Source organism: Sorex fumeus, unplaced genomic scaffold, assembly GCF_029834395.1.
Source record: "Sorex fumeus unplaced genomic scaffold, SorFum_2.1 ptg000240l, whole genome shotgun sequence".
Taxonomy (NCBI): Eukaryota; Metazoa; Chordata; class Mammalia; order Eulipotyphla; family Soricidae; genus Sorex; species Sorex fumeus.
Genome location: NW_026606297.1, coordinates 2,199,626 through 2,209,696, shown reverse-complemented (window position 1 = coordinate 2,209,696; position 10,071 = coordinate 2,199,626).

Below are 10,071 nucleotides of genomic sequence, written 5' to 3'. Positions count from 1 at the left end.
TACCTGCTCTCTAATAGATGGCAGGCTTTGCAGAAAATTCTTTTCCAGATGGAACCAATATAAATACTCATTGAGGGCCTAGAGAGGTAGTACAGTGGTTAAGGTGCTTGTCTTTCTTGAGAATGACCCAGGTTTGATCCCTAACACTCCATGGAGTTCCGGGAACCCCACCAGGAGTGATCCCTGAGCTCAGAGCCAGGAGTAAGCTCTGAGCACCTCAGGTTGGGCTGGCCAAAAGCAAACAACAAATCGTAATTGAAGTTTTGACCAGACCTGCTCCAGGTCGTCAGAATTGGTGTCCCAGCCCTACTATTTGTGGGATCTTTCCCTGTATTTCACTATAACTCATTAGGCTTCTTCCTTCCATGTAGAATGGGAGCAGCAGAATTTCTTCTCTTCTTGTTGCCCTGTTAAGTGATCTCCCCCTAAGATAAGATTCAAACCTTTGTAGGCATGGTTACCAATAAAACTTCCAAACTTGCACAGAGTGCATGCAATCCCCATCACTTAGACAATAGCAGTCAAATGTTAAGAAAGACTTAAGAAAATTCATTGTTCCCTGGTTAGTTCTAGTATATCTCTTGAGGGAAGGAGCTGTGTTTGTTTAAGAGAATAATTGAGGGCTGTAGAGATAGTACAACTGACCAAGTTGGACGCCTGACACTGGATATGGTCTCCTGAGCATGGTCAGGAATGATCCCTGAGCACAGAGCCAGGAGTCAGCCCTGAACATTGCCTAGTGTGTCCCCCCAAAATTTAAAAAATAAAAATAAATGCTTGATGCCATGTCGGGCTGGAAGGTGAAATCGTGAGAGTATTTGGAAGCGAACTTGCAAAGTATAACAAACTTCTAAAGATAAGCTAAACCACATGGCTTAATATAAGATAGATGGCATGGATAAGGGAGTAAGGGACAGAAAATGAATATATATATATATATATATATATATATATAGGTGTCGAAAATCAGATGGGCTGGTCACGTAATGAGATTTAAAGACGACCGTTGGACTAGAGCTGTTACTGATTGGATTCCACGGGATGTCAAGAGACCGCGTGGCCGCCCACCTACCAGATGGTCAGACTTCTTCCTGAAGATCATGAACGATCGGTTTGAGGCCCTTCATGTTCCCGGAGCGAACAGATGCCATTGGGCTACACTAGCACGCGACAGGGACAAATGGAGACGTTACTGGCGCCCGCTCGAGCAAATCGACGACTAACGGGAAGTTAAGTGATTAAGTGATATATATATATATATATATATATATAGAGAGAGAGAGAGAGAGAGAGAGAGAGAGAGAAAAGAATAGAAGAAGTGGAACGGAATCTCAGTAGAACACTAAGGAAGTGACTTTAGAATTGGTGAACATGTGAAAACAGAGGACTTTGCTATTCGATTTTAAATTAATTGCTCCATGGTTCTGTGCGGTAACATTCCTTGTCATCAAATTGCCAACAGAAATATGCTGTGTGCAGCTGTATTGTGTGTGTTGAAGGATCAAAAAATCAGGGGTTGTGTCCCATGCTTGGGTTGACTCCAAAGAAAAGATACAGGAACAGCTGCAAGACATAGAGCCGAGGACAAAATTCATCAGGAGCCGGAAGCAGAGGTGACTAACAAGGTATTAAAGATTGGGTAGCAGCTCGAAGCTTCCGTGGGATGCAGCTCCATAAGTTTGAGCAGACCTAATCTGCATCTAAGGAGGTACGATGGGTAATTCAGTTGACATCCGGTTTCCTCATGTAAGTGAGCCTGCTATGACAAGAATCTTTGAGAGTCTAAAATAGGAAACTGTTAGGCGCTGGAGAGATGCGACACTGCATCAGGTGAGTGTGAGGTCAGAAAAGTGTGGGTGCAAAAGGGGAGAGAGGGAGTAAGAGGGAATGTGTTGGCCACAGAGGCAGGGGGTGGAAAGGGGTGGGGGTGGCAGGAGGGACATTGGGAACAATGTTGGTGGAGAATGGGCACTGGCGGAAGGATGGGTACTCGAACATTGTTTGATTGAAACGTAATCATGAAAGTTTGTAAGTCTGTAACTGTGTCTCACAGTGGTTCACTAAAATTAAAGAAAAAAAGTGTGGGTGCTCGTTTGGTAGTCAGGAGCCACTCCCCACCCCAGCTGGTGACCACCGCTGCCAACAGACACACGAAGAAGGAAACAAGGGCCAGCCTGATGGCGATCAATCACCATTTATTCCAATGTCCGTCTCCATCCCAGGTACACATTCCTCTCATCCCTGTCTGCCAGTGCTCCTACTCCCATCTCCTCATGCCCCATCTTCATTCTAGAGACCATCCCCCGGAGTTGGGGGCAGCAAATCCAAGCAGGTCTGGTGACTCAAGCAACAGATGTAGAGCCCTTCTCTCAGGGGAAGCTTCTTCCAGGACAAATCTCATCCTGCGAGAAGATCCGGCCAAGGGCAGAATACCATCTGGGGGCAGATTTCTCCTTTCCTTAGTCCATATCCATTTAAACAGTCATCTTAAATTTATTTCTTAAAAGATTGCATTCATCTGGGGAACATAAAGCAACAAAACAGGAGACTAACACCCAGGAATGGCTGAGATTAGTACCAGGAATTTTGCTCCATGAATGGAAAGCCAGCCACACGTGCTAGGTGAAAAGGAAGCTCAGATAGAGAAGAGAGCACCAAATAAAGGGTGTTGTGAGGACCCTCCCAGGGTGGGAGAAGCATGCTAAAAGTAGTCTATAGACCAAACATGTTTGCCACTCAATGCCTCTCTTGCAAAACACAGTACCCAAAAGAAGAGAGAGAGAACAAGGGGGAATGCCCTGCCACAGAGGCAGGATGGGATGGGGGGATGGGGGTTGGGGGGGTGCTGGGACCGGTGGTGATGGATGACGGGCACTGGTGGAGGGATGGGCACTTGATCATTGTATAACTGAAACCCAAGCACAAAATTTGTAAGCCTATAACTGTACCTCATGGTGTTTCACTAATAAAAAAAGAAAAAAAAAAACAACAAAAAAATAAAATAAAATAAAATAAAGATGAACATTATGTGACTCAAAAAAAATTTATTTCTTAAAAATATTTCTAGTAACTTTGTATGGGCGCAGTAAAATATGTATGAAGCTTATAGGGTAGCTCTCCTGGGGACATCTCAAGATAGATCCCAGGCTACAGTCCTCGGGCTACATTAGTCCTTCCTAAGCCCAGCAGGATCCTTATCCAGTGACTTCTTTGTGGGTTATAACAGAGTTTGTCCATGACCGTGCTCTTAACTTACTGTAAGTTTCATGGTGCTTGGCCTGTCCCTTTTTGACGCCAGGGTAGCTCACAGCTTGCCCTGGTTCCATTCAAGTTCCTTCATCAAGACTCTCCATTTGGGATGTTAGGAACTAAGGGTAACTGAGGCTTATGTTGAGTAAATATGACAGATGCCCAGGAGTAAATATTATTCGAAGTCAATTAACTCCCAAGTTACAAAAGCACAACGTTAACTGTCTTCTGTGTCTGTACAAAAAGGATATTGCTCTACAGTAAGCTATGCAAAGGATATAAAGGAAAGAGAAAAGCAATATTTCACTTGCACATACAAAATCCAGAGTCCTTAGAAGAATCTGACCTTACAAGTCGCAGGATCTGATTTAGGTATATAAGTAATTAACAGAAGGGAAGCAGAGGACAGAGGAGAAGTTAAAAATAAACACAGAGGAATAGGAGTGCCTTGGGAGCACAGTGATGGGTGTAACCCAATAAACTTAAGTTCCCTGCAGTGAGGGGGAAAGGGTGGACGAGAAAGGATGAACCAATTAGTTATCCACCACGTAAGGAACTTAATTTGCTCATGTCCAACCCAGCTTTGATCCCAGGCATCTCATATGGTCCCTGATTAATGTGAGGAGTGATTCCTAAGTCCAGAGCCAGGAGTAAGCCATTAGCAATTCCAGGTGCAGCTCAAAAAATAGAACAAAACAAAACAAAAAATAGTAACTGCTGGAAGACAAGAGGAGAAAGAGCCGATTACCCATAGAGGGACGCGTATAGTGATGAAAGAATACAAACGCATCTCTTTACTTATTTTAACTAGCTAATAGTTGTTTTTTTGCCACGGCCTAATCTGCTATCACTTCCCTAATCTATTTATCCTCCAGAGACACTCTGAGTTCTTGCATTTATTACAGAATAATCAAATGCATTATTATTTTTGTGTTATTATGCTCTTATTCTTTAGTGGCATCAATCTATGTGCCAACCTACCGAGGGCTCCATGGTAGTAATAAACAGCTTCACGAAATGAGTCAGAAAGAGAGGGACACACATAGAACGATTGCATTCTATAACATAAAATAACAAAATAGGAGACTAACACCCAAGAATAGCCGAGATAAGTACCAGGAGGTTTACTCCATGGCTTGAAGGCCAGCCACACACTCTAGAGGTAAAGGCAGCTCAGATAGAGTAGGGAGCACCAAATAAAGGGTGTTGGGAAGATCCGCCCAGGATGGGAGATGCATGTTGAAAGTAGACTATGGACTGAACATGATTGCCACTCAATTCCTCTTTTGCAAACCACAGCACCCAAAAGGAGAGAGAGAACAAAAGGGAATGCCCTGCCACAGAGGCAGGGTGGGATGGGGTGTGGGGGATGGGAGAGATACTGGGATTAGTGGTGGTGGAGAATGGGCACTGGTGGAGGGATGGGTACTCGACTGTTGTATAACTGAAACCAAAGCACAAAAATGTGTAAGTCTACAACTGTACCTCATGGTGTTTCACTAATAAAAAATAAAAAGAACAGCTTCAAAAATTTTCAGCTTCAAAAATTACCAGTGGTACAGGTGCTGTCAGGGCTATGTTCAGTGGTGCTCAAGGGCTTCGAGGGCGATATCTGGAAATGGCAGTGGGTGGTCTGTGCAGTGCTATGATCAAATGAAGTTGGGTATCTGCAACAAACCCCTGCATGGGAGAGATTCAAAGACCCAAATGTCTTCAAGAAGACAAATTTCCCCTGTGCTCCCACTCTCCCTCCCACCCACAAAGAATAATTCATGTGTTAAACTACCAGGTGGCTCAGAAGATGAGTGTATTTGGAACTAGGGTCTTATGCTGAGTCACTGAGCACAGACCAGACCACGGGGGAGGACCCCAGCCCACTGCTGTCCCTATCAGAAGTAGAAATGAGGATGTAAATGTGAACACCATGGCGAGACCCTGTGATGACCCAGCAGAAATGTGGCAGCTGCAGAGAAGCCTCAAAGAGACCAACCTTGGCACACACACCCCGTTATCTGGACTTGGTGGTTCCAGGACGCTGGGAAAATCTGTTCAGTTGTTTAAGGCCTCCAGGCTGTATCATTTTGCTAGGAAATCTTAAAAAAAAATGAATACAGGAGCCATAGTTCCCAAAGGGAGGGGCCTGACAAAGGCCATTGATTGATGGAGTCATGATTGATAGTCAACGAATGAGAAAGCCAGCCATACCTAATCCATCCTCTTCCTTCCAGATAGGATTAGGCTTAATCCGAGGGAGGTACTTCTTACTCAATTCATTATTAAATATTATAAAAGGGATTCTGTTACCACCCCGGGAAATATACCAAGTCCCAATTCTGAACTCAACATTTATGACCAGGCATAACTTTCACACCATAAAAAAAAAAAAGACACACCGAGTGCAATTTAGAGAGAATTAAGGGCTGAGAGCTACAAACTTTTTGTTCCCAGCATGTGTGTATAAGGTAAATTATTGCAACATGCTATGTTCTATATTTCAGAAATAAATTTGCGAAGGCTTCCAAGTGGTACCCAGAGGCTTGGGGACCACTCCCGGAGAGTCTCAGCTAGCCAGGCCCATGGCTCAGTGCGAGGACCTCATGCCGTTTGGCTGCTACAATGCTCAGGGGCCCAGCAGTCCACACCCAGTGATGCTCAGGGCCCGCCAGAGCTCTATCTAGAAATGACAATGGGTGGTCTAGATGGTGCTGGGAACCAAATGGGGTTGGCTCATGCAACGGACCACCGAAACCTCTCTACTGTATTTCCCTGACCCAGTAGAGATTTTCTTGAATGTCTTCAAGAAAACAAATCCTCAAAGAGAACTAACATGAGTCCACATTTGCAGGCTCGTAGGCATCTGAGTTTAGAAAGCACCTGGGGAGTGGGGCCAGGAATGAATTATTTTACACAAAATGTTCCTTAATATCTAATCAAGGGATGTATTAGAATTAGAATTAGAATCTAATTAGAATTAGAATTTGGTCTTTGATCATATTAAATATAATGTTTATGTTCTCTCTTTGAGCTAGACTTTAAAAAATTCAAGCTTTTATCAATAGATATTACCCAAATAAAACCACTAACACACATCTGTTTCAAAGCCCACTGGGGTTGTAAAGGAAATGATGACATACAGGGAATCATCATCCAAGGCATGAATTGTCCCTCATCCTTTGTTTCTCTGAAGCTAACTGAGCAATTCAGTCCACAGATCACTTTTCCCTGAAAACTTCCCACTCGCGGACTTCCTCTGGCAAGTATGAATGTCCACTTCCTTCACGGGGTAGGGAAATAAAGCAACATCAAAAGGAAAACAAAGTCAGGCATATTCCCGGAAGAAACACAATCATTTGACTTCTGGGAGAAGATGACAGCGTGAAGGCAAACCATAAAAGTATAATAAGGTTAAATTTACAGATGCCAATGAAGAAAATTAGGGAAAATGTAGTTAGAGAAAAATAGGTCACCTCAATATTCCATAACAAATGTAACGGGGTGGGGAGACAAACCTCTTATTAAATCTTTGGGGGGAAAACATAGCCAGATAAAGCTGTGTGTTTCCAAAGACAGGATGGTAGGGCCAGCTCTGCGTCCCTTATTCAGAGAGAAGGGGTGAAAAGTTGGGAGAAATTTTCCCTGATTTCTCCCCATTTTAAAGAGGAGCAGCTTGAGGAGTAGGTGGGAGTCTTGGGGCCATCTTTCCTGGATTGCTGTCTCTGCCTGTGACTTACCCACTAGCACTGTGAAGCTAAGAGAGACTTGTCAGGGGGAGGATGAAAACAAGGACTTCCAGTGGTGAGCTTCATGCAGTACGCGCACATGTGTACTTTCAGGCCTAACACGGATCTAATAGAAACATGCAATGGTACCTTACGAAAGAGAGAGAAAATGGATGAAAGTTGGAGTGTGTGCATGAAAGTCTGAAAACCCAGACATGATTGTCTCTGAGTGTTTCTGTTCAAGCGAGAGGTTTCCAAGGATGAAAGACAGAAGAGGGAAAGGGGCCTGAGAGATCTTGCAACAAACTGAGCACATACCTTGCATGCAGGAGGACCAGGTTTGATTTCCTGCACCACATTGTCCCCAGAGTACCACCAGGGGTGATCCTTGAATATCACTCGTGTTCCTCTCACTGCCAAATAATATATATGAAGATGAAAAATTAGAAGTACTGAGACTGTACTGCAGGGTGGTACCATTTCACCGAAACCCTTCAGTGTCACCCTTGAGAATGTCATGCGACGACTGGAATGGGAAGGAATGGGAGTGAAGATAGACGGTTGGCAACGACATTAGCCAAGCAGCACAAATGCTGGCCGACTTCGACCGTGTGTGTGGAAAGGTCGGACTACAGCTGAATCTCACGAAGACATTTATGAGAAACAGTCTCGTTTCTGATGTTCCATTCATTCTCAATGGGACAAACATCTTCGAATGCAACAGTTATGTGTACCTAGGTTGAGAAGTGAACGTGATGAATGACCTGTCATCTGAGTTGCTCAGGAGGAAGAGAGCAGCTTGGATTTCTTTGACCTTGAAGAGCATCAAAGAAATAGATTAGAGGATGAAGAACCTCCAGCTCTGGCACATCTCTTCGATTCCTCTGTTCTTCCTGCATTAACATACGCCTCAGAGACCTGGGCCCTACGAAAACTGGATGAGAACGCTATTTGGGTCTCCCAAAGAAGAATCAAGAGAGCTATGCTTGGAGTATCACGTTTCACTCAAATGAGAGAAAGAATCCGGAGTTCAGACCTCCATCAACGGTCAAGAATCAGGGATGCTGTCTCATTTGCCAAGGCATCGAAAATCAGATGGGCTGGACACGTAATGAGATTTGGAGACAACCGCTAGACTAGAGCCATTACCGACTGGATTCCACAGGACGTCAAAAGACCGCGTGGCCGCCCACTTACTTGATGGTCAGACTTCTTTGTTAAGACCCTGAATGATTGGTTTGAGGATCTTTGTGTTCCTAGAACAAACAGACGCCATTGGGCTACACTAGCACACGACAGGGAGAAATGGAGACATTACTGGCACCTGCTTGAGCAAATCGATGATTAACAGGAAGTCAAGTGATCAAGGGACTGAGACTGTGGGGGGTCCCAGGCCCTAGGAGGCCCAAAGTGTTTGTTGGAACTCCCAGTCTCTGTTCAGATTGGAATCATGGCCACAGCGGGTGGAGTCTGAGAGGATGGTCCATGTACAAAAGCAGCAGAGCCTTGGACAAGTGACTCCATATCTTTTAGCATCAGCTTCCTCCTCTGTCCCAGGAAACTTACTGGAACCTACAAACAACGTTTAAATGTGTTCACAGCACTTAGAAAAGTGTCAGGTTGAAAGTAAACACCACGTGAGGGTGGCCTCTGACTCTGACAGCTGCTGTTAGCAGAAAACATCTCTTCTCTCTCTCGCTCCTGAGGAGGACAGGGCTGAGAGTGTCCACTGTGTGTCAGGCATTACCTATGATTCAAGTGACTGTGGTGGTAGAGCAGGAAAAGGGGACCCAGCAGTTCCCAGGAGACCAGCATTAGGCTTTGAACCTGGGCCTCCCACAAGTTAAGCATGCACTAAGCCCATTGAGTGATCTCTCTAACCCAATACAAGTACCATCAGTGAACTTTTATTTTTATTTTTATTTATTTATTTATTTATTTTGGCTTTTTGGGTCACATCCAGTGATGCACAAGGGTTACTCCTGGCTCTGTACTCAGGGATTACTTCTGGCGGTGCTCGGGGGACCATATGGGATGCTAGGAATTGAACTCAGGTCAGCCATATGCAAGGCAAACACCCTCCCTGCTGTGTAATGGCTCCAGCCCACAATTAAAGGATTTTTAAATCAAAAGATTATATCCCTTTTTAAATTTTAAATTTGTCAATAAAAAAAAGAAGAAGAAAAACAAAACTTTACTCCAGCTGAGTGAAGCTCACACTTTATTGGGGAGAGAGGGACACATAAAGACCCTGCCCAGACCCAGTGAGGATTTCTCCAGCCTCTTCACCACAGAGCACCCAGCCTTAGGAGGTCTACTTGAGAGAGCTCCCACAAATCCCAGCCATTATCCAGGAGTCAGGAGGACATCTTCATCGTGACAGTATGATGAAGAGCACCGTGGTGCAATAGAGTTTATAGTAAAAGGAGCGGACCAAAGAATGTGTCTATGTAGCCTTATTTGCTGATACAAGTAGAATATGTCACTGATTAGGTCCGAGTCCACTAGAGAAGAAAGGCAGAAATACTAAGCATGTGCAAAGCCTTGGGAAATAGGAGAAAACAGTAAGTACCAAGATCAAAACAAAACAAAAAAAACAATACTTAGGGGTAGAGCAATAGTACAGTGGGCAGGGCCTTTGCCTTGCATGTGACTGACCCAGGTTTGACCCCGGCAACCCAGATGGTTTTCTGAGGACCTCCAGGAGTAATTCCTGAGTACAGAGTCAGGAGTAACCCCTGAGCACTGCTAGTATGATCTAAAAAGCAAAAAACACAAATAAACCCCAAAACCAATCATCAGCAAAACTGAGGTGGTGTGTAGAAGAAAGCTGGAGAGATTTCCTTGCTGGATATCTCAGAAAGGCTCATCTTAATCTACAAACTACTAGAACATCTGCAAAGAATCTTAAGAGGGTCTGGGGATACAAGGAGTTAAAGGCACTTTCCTTCCATTCAACCAAGCCCAGTCGATCCCCAAACTCAACAATCCCTAGAGTGGCATCTGAGTCCAGCCAGCTCAGATGGGCTTCCTGCCTACACCTTGGGGCATCGCTCCCCCACTCCAAAAGGGGCTGGATCCAGAAGTCATCTATTTAAGTTTA